The sequence below is a fragment of the Arachis ipaensis genome, chromosome B1 (genome assembly GCF_059453495.1).
Source record: "Arachis ipaensis isolate K30076 ecotype BB chromosome B1, ASM5945349v1, whole genome shotgun sequence".
Taxonomy (NCBI): Eukaryota; Viridiplantae; Streptophyta; class Magnoliopsida; order Fabales; family Fabaceae; genus Arachis; species Arachis ipaensis.
In genome coordinates this window covers 20,387,036-20,402,580 of record NC_142436.1, presented here as the reverse complement: position 1 = coordinate 20,402,580, position 15,545 = coordinate 20,387,036, and the positions used below count along the sequence as shown (strand labels likewise).

General features: G+C 40.2%; 1 non-coding gene across 1 annotated transcript; it reads right to left on the bottom strand.

The window, feature by feature from the left end:
- Positions 1-13,768: 13,768 nt before the first annotated feature.
- On the bottom strand, positions 13,769-13,872 carry LOC148575901 (small nucleolar RNA R71). The gene has a single exon (XR_015902816.1). It is a non-coding gene; the product is annotated as a small nucleolar RNA R71 (small nucleolar RNA).
- Between the last annotated feature and the right edge of the window lie 1,673 nt (positions 13,873-15,545).

Sequence of the window (15,545 nt, the reverse complement as noted above, 5' to 3'; positions counted from 1 at the left end):
TTTTCACTCTAAAATCTTTTCAACTAATCAATATCTTTTTCAAATCTCCATATTATCTTTTTCAAAATCTAGATTTATCTTTTTCAAAAATCTATCATATCTTCTCAATTTTAAACTATATCCTCTATCTTATCTTTTCCAAATCAATCTTTTTATCCTATCTTTCCCAATTTTTCGAAAACCCACCCCCATCCCTTTAAATATGGGTTCGGCCTCCCTCCTCCTCCATCAACAATTGCACCTAGCTCTCCTTCTATCCCTCTCCTTTCTTTTCTTTTGCTTGAGGACAAGCAAATCTCTAAGTTTGGTGTGTTTATCCGCGATCACTAAGATCATGGCCCCCAAAGGAAAATAACCCACTCCAAGAGGCAAGAAAGAGAGTGTTCCAAAACCACTTTGGAATCAAGGGAAGTTCTTATCTAAAGAACATTCGGACCATTATAACAAAATAATGGGTCTGAGATCAGTGATCCCGGAAGTTAGATTCGATCTGAAAGAAGATGAATACCCGGAGATCTAGGAGCAAATTCAAATCAGGAGCTGGGAAGTCCTAGCTAATCCTGAAACGAAAGTGGGAAGGAACATGGTCCAGGAGTTCTATGCTAATATGTGGCAAACTGAGAAGCAGAAACTATCTGGGACTGCTCTCTATGACTATCGGACCGTGGTCAGAGGGAAGATTGTTCATACCCACCCTGACAGGATCAGGGAGATCTTAAAGCTACCTCAGCTGAAGGATGATCTAGACTCCTTCAACAGGAGGATGATGAGAGCAGACAAGGGCCTGGATAAGATTCTAGAGGACATATATATCCCTGGAGCCAGGTGGACCACCAACACAAAGGGTGTCCCAAATCAACTCAAGAGAGAGGATCTCAAACCAGTCACCAGAGGATGGCTAGACTTCATTGGGCATTCTCTGTTGCCTACTAGCAACCGTTCTGAAGTCACAGTTAAAAGAGCAGTGATGATCCATTGCATCATGATGGGAAAGGAAGTGGAGGTTCATCAGCTGATTTCAGCTGAACTCTACAAAATTGCTAACAAAAATTCTAAAGAGGCCAGGTTGGCTTATCCAAGCGTGATTTCTCTGCTCTGCAAGGACGCTGGAGTAAGGATGGGAATAACTGAGTATATCTCAGTTGAGAAGCCAATCACCAAAGCATCAATGGAAAAACAACAAGCACAGGATGATCCTATCAAGAAGAGAGCACAGGAATTCCTCCCAGAGATCCCTCAATCTGAATACTGGGAGTATCTTGAGACGTCTGTTACCAAGATACGGGAAGCTATGGAGCAAATAATAAAAGAACAGAAGGAACACAGTCAAATGCCGACCTATATGTTTAAAGAACAAGAGGAGCAAGGGCGTGACTTAAGGGAATTGAAGCGCCAAAAGTCTTCTCTTGCAGGACCAAGCACCCCAAGGATCAGAGGAACCCTCGTTCCCCCAGAATAAAGGTTGTTAATTTCCAATTTCTGCCTTAACTCTGTGACAGTGTCCTTATAGAAGTTTACCTTAGGAGTCATATAGTAGTAATTAGTATCTATTTTGATTTTATCTCCAATTAAGCTATAGTTTATTTTTCTCATCATCAGCAAACATGAATAAAGTAGTAGATCTTTTGAATAAGAGGCAATAAAATTTTGAGTTTTAATAAGAAAAATTCTAATTAGTTAAATGTGGTGGCAATGCTTTCTGTCTTCGAATGAATGCTTGAACAGTGCATATGTCTTTTGAATTTGTTGTTTAAGACTGTTAAATATGTTGGCTCTTGAAAGAATGATGAACATGAGACATGTTATTGATAATCTGAAAAATCATAAAAATGATTCTTGAAGCAAGAAAAAGCAACAAAGAAAAAAGCTTGCAGAAAAAAAAAAGAAAAAAAATATATATAGAAAGAAAAAGAAAAAGCAAGCAGAAAAAGCCAATAACCCTTAAAACCAAAAGGCAAGGGCAAATAAAAAGGATCCCAAGGCTTTGAGCATCAGTGGATAGGAGGGCCTAAAGGAATAAAATCCTGGTCTAAGCGGCTAAACCAAGCTGTCCCTAACCATGTGCTTGTGGCGTGAAGGTGTCAAGTGAAAACTTGAGACTGAGCGGTTAAAGTCAAGGTCCAAGGCAAAAAGAAGAGTATGCTTAAGAACTCTGGACACCTCTAATTGGGGACTTTAGCAAAGCTGAGTCACAATCTAAAAGGTTCACCCAATTATGTGTCTGTGGCATTTATGTATCCGGTGGTAATACTGGAAAATAAAGTGCTTAGGGCCACAACCAAGACTCATAAAATAGTTGTGTTCAAGAATCATTACACTTAAATAGAAAAATCAATAACACTATCTGAATTCTAAGTTCCTATAGATGCCAATCACTCTGAGCTTCAATGGATAAAGTGAGATGCCAAAACTGTTCAGAAGCAAAAAGCTACTAGTCCCGCTCATCTAATTAGAATCTGAGCTTCACTCAAAAACTCTGAGATATTATTGCTTTTCAACCTACTAGTCTTCTATTTTATTTGTCTAGTTGCTTGAGGACAAGCAACAATTTAAGTTTGGTGTTGTGATGAGCGGATATTTTATACGCTTTTTGGGGTTAATTTCATATAGTTTTGAGTATGTTCTAGTTAGTTTTTAGTCTATTTTCATTAGTTTTTAGGAAAAATTTATATTTCTGGACTTTACTATGAGTTGTGTGTTTTTCTATAATTTCAGATATTTTTCTGGCTGAAATTGAAGGAGCTGAGCAAAAATCTGATTCAGGCTGAGAAAGGACTGCTTATGCTGTTGGATTCTGACCTCCCTGCACTCAAAGTGGATTTTCTGGAGCTAAAGAACTCGAAATGGCATGCTTCCGATTGCGTTGGGAAGTAGACATCCAGGGCTTTCCAGCAACATATAATAGTCCATACTTTTCATAAGGATAGACGATGTAAATTGGCGTTTAACGCCAGTTCTCTGCCCAATTCTGGCGTCCAGCGCCAGAAAAGGATCAAAAGCTGGAGTTGAACGCCCAAACTGGCACAAAAACTGGCGTTCAACTCCACAAATGGCCTCTGCACGTGAATTGCTTAAATCTCAGCCCCAGCACACACCAAGTGGGCCCCAGAAGTGGATCTCTGCATCATCCATCATAGTTTACTCATTTTTTGTAAACCTAGGCTACTAGTTTAGTATTTAAACAACTTTTAGAGACTTATTTTGCATCTCATGACATTTTAGATCTGAACTTTGTACTCTTTGACGGCATGAGTCTCTAAACTCCATTGTTGGGGTGAGGAGCTCTGCTGTGTTTCGATGAAGTAATGCAAGTATTTCTGTTTTCCATTCAAACACGCTTGTTCCTATCTAAGATGTTCATTCGCGCTTAACTGTGATGAAGGTGATGATCTGTGACATTCATCACCTTTCTCAAACCATGAACGTGTGCCTAACAACCACCTCCATTCTATATCCGATTGAATGAGTGTCTCTTAGATTCCTTAATCAGAATCTCCGTGGTATAAGCTAGAACTGATGGCAGCATTCATGAGAATCCGGAAAGTCTAAACCTTGTCTGTGGTATTCCGAGTAGGATTCAATGATCGAATGACTGTGACGAGCTTCAAACTCACGAGTGCTGGGCGTTAGTGACAGACGCAAAAGGATGAAGAATCTTATTCCAGTATGATCGAGAACCGACAGATGATTAGCCGTGCTGTGACAGAGCATGTGAGCATATTCTTCACTGAGAGGATGGGATGTAGCCATTGACGACGGTGATCCCCTACATACAGCTTGCCATAGGAGGACGTGCGTGCGTGAATTAGAAGACAGAGGAAAGCAGAGATTCAGAAGACAAAGCATCTCCAAAACTCCAACATATTCTCCATTACTGCATAACAAGTAACCTTTAATTTATGCTCTCTTGGTTATTCACAATTCAACTGATAAACATATTTGACTTCCTGACTAAGATTTACAAGATAACCATAGATTGCTTCAAACCAACAATCTCCGTGGGATTCGATCCTTACTCACGTAAGGTATTACTTGGACGACCCAGTGCACTTGCTGGTTAGTGGTACGAGTTGGGAAAAGTGTGATTCACAATTCGTGCACCAGGCTCCATCCTTGATCCTGATCTGATATGGTTAGGACCTTTTCTTCCTCCGAGATCGATGGGCTTTGCAATGTTTCCTGGATGAGGCTTCTGTTATTTCCCCTTGGTTTGGTGCTGGCTAGTTTTGAGAGTGCATCCACCCGAGCATTCTGTTCTCGAGGTATATGTTGGACCTCATATTTCCTGAATTGTTCGAGCTGTTCTCTAGTTTTGTCCAGATATTTCTTCATGGTAGGATCCTTGGCTTGGTAGCTCCCTTCTATTTGTGAGGTAACTACTTGTGAATCGCTGAAGATTGTAAGCTTTTGAACTCATACCTCCTTAGCCATCCTCAAACCAGCCAGTAATGCCTCATATTCGGCCTGATTATTTGGCGCAGGGAATTCGAACTTTAGCGAGAGTTCGATTTGGGTTCCCTGATCGCTTTCTATTATCACACCTACGCCACTCCCGATTTTGTTTGAAGAGCCATCCACGTAGAGATTCTATTTTATGGGAGTTCCTAGGGCATCAGTGTACTCGGCAATGAAGTCGGCTAGATGCTGTGATTTGATGGTTGTCCGAGCTTCATATTAAGGATCAAACTTGGATAACTCGACTGCCCACTGCAGGATTCTTCCAGCTAAGTCTGTCTTCTGTAAGATGCCTTTTATGGGCTGGTTGGTCCGAACCTTGATAGTGTGAGCTTGAAAGTACGGGCGAAGTCGTCGAGAAGTGAGTATGAGAGCGTAGGCGAGCTTTTCTATCTTTTGATAGTTTAGCTTGGCCCCTTGTAGAGCTTTGCTGATGAAGTAGATGGGTTGTTTCCCACTTTCGTCTTCTCTGACTAGTGCTGAAGCTATTGCCCAATTTCCTACTGTGAGGTATAATATGAGTGCTTCTCCTTCCCGTAGTCGGGTAAGAATGGGTGGTTGCCCCAAGAATTTTTTGAAATCTTGGAAGGCATGCTCGCACTCTGTGGTCCATTCGAACCTCTTTGACACAGGGTTGCCAGACTAGAAACCTGGACAGGGTTGCCAGTCTTCCGTTGAGCTGTTGTACCTCTTTGACACAGGTCAGATTTTTCATGTCGAGTATAGCCCGTCATTTATCCGGGTTCGCCTTAATTCCTCTTTGCGTGAGCATGAAGCCCAAGAATTTGCCAGCTTTTATCGCAAAGGTGCATTTTACGGGATTGAGTCGCATACCATGCTTTCTGATGGTGTCGAACACTTTGGTGAGGTCGGGCAACAAGGATTCATCACTTTGTGTTTTTACCAGCATATTGTCTACGTAAACCTCCATTAGTTTCCTAATGTGGTCTGCAAAGACTTTGTTCATCAATCTTTGGTAGGTAGCTCCTGCGTTTTTGAGCCCGAATGGCATGACGATATAGCAGTAATTTGCTTTTGGGGTTAGGAACGAGGTCTTTTCTTGGTCAGGTGGATACATCGAGATTTGATTATATCCTGAATAAGCATCCATGAAGGAGAGGTACTTGTATCCAGAAGAGGAATCCACTAAATTGTCTATACTTGGGAGTGGGTAGGGATCTTTTGGGCAGGCTTTATTGAGATCGGTGTAGTCAGTGCACATCCGCCACTTCCCATTTGACTTTTTTACCAAGACAACGTTGGCTAGCCATAGTGGATATTTGACCTCCCTTATGAATCCTGCCTCCAGTAAGGCTTGTACCTGCTCTTCCACAGCTTGGGACCTTTCTGGTATGAGCTTCCTACGCTTCTGCTGCACTGGCCGAGATCCTGGGTATACCTCCAGTTTGTGGCACATTAGCTTGGGATCTATGCCCGGCATGTCTGTGGCCTTCGATGCAAAGAGGTCGGTGTTATCCTTTAGGAACTGTATCAGAGGCTCCTTTAAGTCTTCCTTTAAGGTTGTGCCAACATTTGTTGTCTTATCCTGGGTATCGCCGATTTGGACTTCTTCAGTCTCGCCTTCAAGTTGTGGACGAAGTTCGTCGTGAACTCGAACTCCCCCGAGTTCAATAGTGTTGATTTCCTCTCCTTTGGGGTTGCCTTTAAGGTTCAGACTTTCATTGTAACAGTGTCGCGTAATTTTTTGGTCTCATTTTATCGTGGCGATCCCTTCTGGAGTTGGAAACTTATGCACAGATGTAGAGTTGAGACCACTGCAGCGAGCTAGTTCAATGTTGTCCGACCTATTAGGGCGTTGTAAGCTGAGCTCACGTCGACTACGATGTAGTCTATGTTGAGTGTCCTTGATCGGGTTCCGTTTCCAAAGCTTGTGTGTAGTGAGATATATCCAAGTGGTTGGATTGGAGTGCCTCCCAGTCCGAACAAGCTATATGCTTTGAGTTCTTTATCTTGCAAACCGAGTTTGTCGAAGGCAGATTTAAACAAGATATCCGCGGAGCTTCCTTGGTCTATCAGTGTTCTGTGGAGATTAGCGTTGTCCAATATGATAGTAATGACAATGGGATCATCATGCCCTGGGATGATGCCTGTTGCATCTTCTCGGGTAAAGGTAATAGTAGGGAGGTCGGATGACCTCTCTCCTTCCCCGACATGATATGCCTCTTTAAGGTGTCTTTTGCGACATGATTTAGAGATCCATCCTCCTGCAAATCCTCCATTTATCATATGAACATGTCTCTCAGGAGTGTGGGGGTGGTCGTTCAACCCGTCCGACCTCTTCATCCCTTCTTCTTTTTCTTGGTTCATCCGCTTTGTTGGCTAAGTACCGATCTAGTCGCCCTTCTCTTGCCAATTTCTCTATTACATTCTTTAGGTCGAAGCACTCGTTAGTAGGATGTCCGTAAATTCAGTGGTATTCGCAGTACTCTGTCTGACTTCCCCCTTCTCTTTTGTTTTTGATTGGTTAGGGTGGTGGGATCTTCTCAGTGTTTCATATTTCTCGATAAACATCGACAAGAGACACCCGAAGAGGGATGTAATTGTGGTATTTTCTAGGCTTCTCACTAGGTTGATCTTCTTTTTTTTTGGACTCTTTATCCTTGTCCCGAGAGGGGTAGGAAAATACAGATTTTGAGGTTTCTCGTAGTCGAGAATTCTCCTCCATGTTAATATACTTTTCTGCCTGCTCTTGTACCTCGTTTAGAGATGTTGGATGCTTTTTTGATATGGAGTGGCTAAAGGGTCCCTCTCGCAGCCCATTGATGAGACCCATGATGACTGCTTCTGTTGGCAGACTTTGTATGTCCAGACACGCTTTTTTGAATCTTTCCATGTAGTTGCGAAGACTTTTCCGATCTCCTTGCTTGATCCCTAATATGTTCGGGGCATGTTTGGCTTTGTCCTTCTAGATGGAGAATATGGCAAGGGATTTTTTGGCTAAGTCGTCAAAACTTGTGATGGATCTAGGAGGCAAACTGTCAAACTATTTTATTGCTGTCTTTGTTAGGGTAGTCGGAAAGGCTTTGCATCGAATGGCGTCCGATGCGTCAATGAGATACATTCTGCTTCTGAAATTGCTGAGATGATGGCTTGGATCGGAGGTACCGTCGTATGGGATCATGTCGGGAGCTTTAAAATCCTTTGGAACTTTATCTTTCATGATCTCTTTGGTGAAGGGATCTTGGTCCTTGTGGGAGCTGTCATTGTGACTGGACTGAACGGTTTTAGCTTTGAGATCAGCCTCGAGCTTTAGGAGCTTGTCTTCTAGCTCTCAGCGTCGCCTAGTTTCTCTCCAGAGGTCCCTCTCGGCTTCTCGTTGATGCTCGGCCTCTTTTTCGAGCTGTTTGAGACGATCCTGTTGAGCTTGTAGGGCATCCAGGATTTCGGCGTTTGGAGATTGCTTGTCTCTCTTGGTTTAGGGCACATCCTTTGATGTGGCATCCATATTTTTAAGCGGGATTCTTTCTTCCAAACCGGAGTTGTGATCGTTTTCAAGGTTGTCCGCCATGATGATGGGATGACTTCCAGGTCCCCGGCAACGGCGCCAATGTTCCGAGGGTTGCCTAAAACTGAAGGTCGATCTCGGATGAGATCTACTGTGGTGGCCGGAGCTGTTGTGTCCGACTTGTTGGATCTGGTGAAGCTGCTGATGCTTGATCATCGGAGGGTGATGGTACTTGCAAGAGACTCCGATGCTTAAGTTAGCACGTGCTTTAGGCAAGTTTTTAGTAGAATCAGAGTATGAGTTATACCTGGGTGCTCCAGTGTATTTATAATAGTGTGGGGTGACCTCCCTTTGAGATAAGTTAGTTATCTTATCTTTGAGTGAAGTCATCTTATCTTTAAGGAGAACCGCCTTTATCTTTCTAGGCTTTGGCTGCCTTTAGATTGGGCTGTGTCCTTTCGTTTGGGCCTACTTGGGCTTCTTATGGCGATTTGGACGAACTCTTTAAAGGAGAGGTCGGGGGACTGGAGCATGAAATTGTGATTCACACTTTTCACAACTCCGCACAACTAACCAGCAAGTGCACTGGGTCGTCCAAGTAATACCTTACGTGAGTAAGGGTCGATCCCACGGAGATTGTCGGCTTGAAGCAAACTATGGTTATTTTGTAAATCTCAGTCAGGCGGATTCAAATGGTTATGAGTATTGATAATTAAAAGATAAATAAACATAAAATAAAATAAAGTTACTTATGTAATTCATTGGTGGGAATTTCAGATAAGCGTTTGGAGATGCTTTGTTGCTTCTGAACCTCGGCTTTCCTATTATCTTCTTCCAATCATGCGTGCTCCCTTCCATGGCAAGCTGTATGATCCTCTCGGATGAAAAATACCAGGTACGATCTCTGCACGGCTAATCAACTGTCGAATTTCTCATCTCGGATGAAAAATACCAGGTACAGCTACCGCACGGCTAATCATCCGTCGGTTCTCACTAGCGTCGGAATAGGATCTTTATCCTTTTGCACACTGTCACTGTGCCCAACATTCGCATGTTTGAAGCTCGTCACAGTCATGCCTTCCCAGATCCTACTCGGAATACCACAGACAAGGTTTAGACTTTTTGGATCTCAGGAATGTTGCCAATGATTCTAGCCTATACCACGAAGGTTCTAATCATGAACTCGAATGCTCTGTTGTCAGGAGAGGCGATGCAAATCGTGGGTTAGAGACCCAAGAGAATATACTCCGGCAGTCGTTCAATGAATATGTTGAACATCATGTAGATCGCTTTGTGGTTGTCGGGCACGTGGATCTTGGCTAAGCAAGTAACGAAGATAGTGGTGATTGTCACGGGTCACCCCTTCATTCTGACTTAACTGAATTAAGTACGAGAGTATATCTTGGAGAAGAAGTAGGCGTGAATTGAAAGAAAAATAATAGTACTTGTATTAATTCATGAAGAACAGCAGAGCTCCACACCTTAATCTATGGGATGTAGAAACTCCATCGTAGAAAATACATAAGAGAAAAAGGTCTAGGCATGGCCGAATGGCCAGCCTCTAAGTCCAAGGTTTCATAAACTAAAAAGAAACTCTCAATACAATAGTAAAAGGTTCTATTTATACTAAACTAGTTACTAGGGATTACAGAAATTAAGTAACTAAGTGCAGATAGTGCAGAAATCCACTTCCGGGACCACTTGGTGTGTGCTTAGGCTGAGCATTGAGCTTGACACGTGCATAGGCCATTTCTAGAGTTAAACGCCAGCTTGGATGCCAGTTTGGCCGTTTAACTCTAGTTTTGGTGCCAGTTCTGGCGTTTTACGCCAGGAAAGGATCTCTGCCCGGCGTTTAGACGCCAGTTTGGGCCATCAAATCTCTGGCAAAGTATAAACTATTATATATTGCTGGAAAGACCAAGATGTCTACTGTCCAACGCAATTAAGAGCGCATCAATTGGGCTTCTGTAGCTCCAGAAAATCCACTTCGAGTGCAGGAGGGTCAGAATCCAACAGCATCTGCGTCCTTTTTTAGCCTTTGAATCATATTTTTGCTCAGGTCCCTCAATTTCAGCCAGAAAATACCTGAAATTACAGAAAAATACACAAACTCATAGTAAAGTCCAGAAATGTGATTTTTGCATAAAAACTAATAAAAATATAATAAAAAGTAACTAAAACATGCTAAAAACTACCTAAAAACAATGCCAAAAAGGGTATAAATTATCCGCGCATCACAACACCAAACTTAAATTGTTGCTTGTCCCCAAGCAACTAAAAACAAAATAGGATAAAAAGAAGAGAAAATACAATAAATTTCAAAAATATCAATGATGATTAGTTTTAATTAGATGAGCGGGACTAGTAGTTTTTTGCTTCTGAACAGTTTTGTTATCTCACTTTATCCTTTGAAGTTCAGAATGATTGGCATCCATAGGAACTCAGAATTCAGATAGTGTTATTGATTCTCCTAGTTCAGTATGTTGATTCTTGAACACAGCTACTTTATGAGTCTTGGCCGTGACCCTAAGCATTTTGTTTTCCAGTATTACCACCGGATACATAAATGCCACACACACATAACTGGGTGAACCTTTTTCAGATTGTGACTCAGCTTTGCTAAAGTCCCCAGTTAGAGGTGCCCAGAGCTCTTAAGAATACTCTTTTTGCTTTGGACCATGACTTTAACCGCTCAGTCTCAAGCTTTTCACTTGACACCTTCACGCCACAAGCACATGGTTAGGGACAGCTTGATTTAACCGCTTAGGCCAGGATTTTATTCCTTTGGGCCCTCCTATCCATTAATGCTCAAAGCCTTAGATCCTTTTTACCCTTGCCTTTTGGTTTAAAGGGTTATTGGCTTTTCGCTTCGGGAAGGAATGACTGTGACGAGCTTCAAACCTGCGAATGTTGGACGTAAGTGACAGTGTGCAAAAGGATCAATGGATTCTATTCCGACACTAGCGGGAATCGACAGATGATTAGCCATGCGGTAGCTGTACCTGGTATTTTTATCCGAGACGAGAAATCTGACAGTTGATTTGGCCGTGTAGAAACCTAGAGGACCATTTTCACTGAGAGGATCTTACAGCTTGCCATGGAAGGAGGTAACGCATGGTTGGAAGGAGGCAGTAGGAAAGCAGAGGTTCAGAAGCAACAAAGCATCTCCATACGCTTATCTGAAATTCCCACCAATGAATTACATAAGTAACTCATAACCATTTGAATCCGCCTGACTGAGATTTAGAAGAATGACCATAGCTTGCTTCAAGTCGACAATCTCCGTGGGATCGACCCTTACTCACGTAAGGTTTATTACTTGGACGACCCAGTGCACTTGCTGGTCAGTTACGCAGAATTGTGAAGAAGTGTTGAGATCACGATTCCGTGTACCAAGTTTTTTGGCGCCGTTGCCGGGGATTGTTCGAGTTTGGACAACTAACGGTTCATCTTGTTGCTTAGATTAGATAATTTTATTTTATGTTTCAGCTTTTTATTTTAATTTTCAAAAAATTTCAAAAAAAATATATTTGTTCTTCAGAATTTTTAAGAATGAATTCTAGAGTTTCAGATGATATGTGAAGCCTGGCTAGCTGCTAAGTCATGTCTAAATTTTTTTGGACTGAGGCTTCCACTTATCATGGCAAGAGCCTTTGGATTCCCATCTATTTGGCTGTTATCTATCTGAATTTGTATGCTGAAGCTTGGCTAGCCATTTGGCCATGTCTAATCTTTTGGACTGAAGCTTTCACATAAAGCTTGGCTAGCTATTTAGCCATGTCTAAATTTTTGGACCGAAACTTTAGACTAACATTGCATGATTCCTAGAATTCTTATTAAAAATTTTGAATTTCTTATTTTTCTCTTTCCAAAATAATTCTCGAAAAATACAAAAAATTAATAAAACCATAAAAAACCAAAAATTTTATGTTTATTGTTTGAGTCTTGTGTCAAGTTTTAAGTTTGGTGTCAATTGCATCTTTTTAATTTTCTTAAAATTTTCGAAAATTCATGCATGTGTCCTTCATTGATCTTCAAGTTGTTCTTGATAATTGTCTTTGTTTGATCTTTACATTTTCTTGTTTTGTGTCTTTCCTTGTTTTTCATATGCATTTTCGAATTCATAGTGTCTAAACATTAAAAATTTTTAAGTTTGGTGTCTTGCATGTCTTTCTTTTCTTAAAAACTTTCAAAAATATGTTCTTGATGTTCATCATGATCTTCAAAGTGTTGTTGGTGTTCATCTTGACATTCAAAGTATTCTTGCATGCATTTTTGGTTTTGATCTTGAATTTTTATGTTTTGTTTCATTTTTGTGTTTTTCTCTTTTCTCATTAATTCAAAAATAAAAAATAATATCCTTCTCTTGTTTTACTCATAAAATTCAAAATTTTGAGTTGACTTAGTAAAAAATTTTCAAAATTTGGTTGTTTCTTGTTAGTCAAGTCAAAATTTCAATTTTAAAATTCTATCTTTTCAATTTTTTTTAAAATCACATCTTTTTCAATTTTCTTTCATGTTTTTCAAAAATTCTAAAATTGATTTTCAAAATCTTTTTCTTACTTTTTATTTCATATTTTCGAATTTATTACTAACATTAAATGTTTTGATTCAAAAATTTTTAAGTTGTTACTTGCCTATTAAGAAAGGATCAATCTTTAAATTCTAGAATCATATCTTTTAGTTTCTTGTTAGTCAAGTAATCAACTTCAATTTAAAAAATCAAATCTTTTTAATTTCCTTTTCAAATCTTCTTCAAAATGAATTTCAATAATATCTTTTTCAAAATTTAATTTCAAAATCCTTTTTTAACTTCGTATCTTTTCAAAATTGATTTTCAAATCTTTTTCAATTAACTACTTAACTTTTTGTTTGATTTTAAAAGTTTACTATTTCAATCATATCTTTTTCAAAACCACCTAACTACTTTTCTTTCTCCAATTTTCGAAAATCACTAACCACTTTTTCAAAATTCTTTTTAATTAACTAATTGTTTTGACTTCTAATTTTATTTTATTTTCCTTCTTAATTTTCGAATACTAACCAATAATTAAAATAAAAACAAAAATAATTTTCTTTTCTTTTAAATTAATTTTCGAATACTCTCTCTGTCTCATCTCTCTCTATTTATTTATTTATTTACTAACACTTCTCTTCTTCTTATAATTCGAACCCTCTCCCTCTCTCTGTGTTCGAATTCTTCTTCTCCCTTCTTCATTCTATTCTTTTATTCTTCTACTCACATAAAGGAATCTCTATACTGTGACATAGAGGATTCCTCTTCTTTTCTGTTCTCTTATTTTTTATATGAGCAGGAGCATGGATAAGAACATTCTTGTTGAAGCTGATCTGGAACCTGAAAGGACTCTAAAGAGGAAGCTAAGAGAAGCTAAAGCACAACACTCTGGAGAGGACCTGACAGAATTTTTCGAAAAAGAAGAAGAGATGGCCGAACCTAATAACAATTGTGGAGATGCAAGAAAGATGCTTGGTGACTTTATTGCACCCTCTTCTGACTTCTATAGAAGGAGCATCTCAATTCCTGCAATTGGAGCAAACAACTTTGAGCTTAAGCCTCAATTAGTTTCTCTAATGCAGCAAAATTGCAAGTTTCATGGACTTTCATTGGAAGATCCTCATCAGTTCTTAGCTGAATTCTTGCAAATCTGTGACACTGTTAAGACCAATGGGGTTAATTCTGAGGTCTACAGACTTATGCTTTTTCCCTTTGCTGTAAGAGACAGAGCTAGGACATGGTTGGACTCACAACCTAAAGATAGCCTGAACTCTAGGGAAAAGTTAGTCAGTGCTTTCTTGGCAAAATTCTTTCCACCTCAAAAGTTGAGCAAGCTTAGAGTGGAAGTCCAAACCTTCAAACAGAAAGAAGGTGAATCCCTCTATGAAGCTTGGGAAAGATACAAGAAATTGATCAGACGGTGTCCTTCTGACATATTTTCAGAATGGAGCATCATATGTATATTCTATGATGGTCTGTCTGAATTATCCAAGATGTCATTGAACCACTCTATTGGAGGATCTCTTCATCTGAAGAAGATGCCTGCAGAAGCCCAGGAACTCATTGAAATGGTTGCAAATAACCAGTTCATGTACACTTTTGAAAGAAATCCTATGAATAATGGGACAACTCAGAAGAAAGGAGTTCTTGAGATTGATACTCTGAATGCCATATTGGCTCAGAATAAAATATTGACTTAGCAAGTCAATATGATTTCTCAGAGTCTGACTGGAATGCAAGCTGCATCCGACAGTACTAAAGAAGCTTCCTCTGAAGGAGAAGCTTATGACCCTGAGAATCCTGCAATGGATGAGGTGAATTACATGGGAGAATCCTATGGAAACACCTATAATCCTTCATGGAGGAATCATCCTAATTTCTCATGGAAGGATCAGCAGAAGCCTAATCAAGGCTTCAATAATAATAATGGTGGGAGAAATAGGTTTGGCAATAGCAAGCCTTTTCCATCATCTTCTGAGTAATAGACAGAGAATTCTAAGCAGAGTCACTCTGACTTAGCAACCATAGTCTCTGATCTATCTAAGACCACTCTCAGTTTGAAACAAGGTCCTCCATTAGAAATTTGGAGGCACAAGTAGGTCAACTGAGTAAAAGATTGCCAAAACTCCTCCAAGTACTCTCCCAAGGAATACAAAAGAGAATCCAAAGAGATAATGTAAGGCCATAAATACAACCAACATGGCCAAACCTGGAGAGAAAGAAAAAGCAGTGATTTCTAATGAGGAAGACCTCAATGGACGTCCACTGTCCACCAAGGAGTTCCAGATTGAGAAACCAAAAGAATCTAAGGCTCATATAGAGACCATAGAGATTCCACTAAACTTACTGTTGCCATTCATGAGCTCTGATGAGTATTCTTCCTCTGAAGAGGATGAAGACATTGTTGAAGAGCAAGTTGCTCAATATCTAGGAGCAATCATTAAGCTGAATGCCAAGTTGTTTGGTAATGAGACTTGGGAGGATGAACCTCCATTGGTCATCAATGAACTGAATACCTTGGTTCAACAGAAATTACCTCAGAAGAAACTGGATCTCGGAAAATTCTTAATACCCTGTATCATAGGCACCATGACCTTTAAGAAGGCTCTGTGTGACCTTGGGTCAAGTATAAACCTCATGCCACTCTCTGTAATGGAGAAACTAGGGATCTTTGAGGTACAAGCTGTAAGAATCTCACTAGAGATGGCAGACAATTCAAGGAAACAGGCTTATAGACTTGTAGAGGATGTTTTAGTGAAGGTTGAAGGTTATTACATCCCTGCTGACTTCATAATCCTAGACACTGGGAAGGATGAAGATGAATCCATCATCCTTGGAAGACCCTTCCTAGCCACAGCAAGAGCTGTGATTGATGTGGACAGAGGAGACTTAGTCCTTCAGTTGAATGAGGACTACCTTGTGTTTAAGGCTCAAGGATCTTCTTCTGTAACCATGGAGAGGAAACATGAAAGGCTTCTCTCAATACAGAGTCAAACAGAGCCCCACACTCAACTTCTAAGTTTGGTGTTGGGAGGCCACCATTAAGCTCTGAGTTTCTGTGAAGCTCTCTAAAAGCTCACTGTCAAGCTATTGACATTAAAGAAGCAC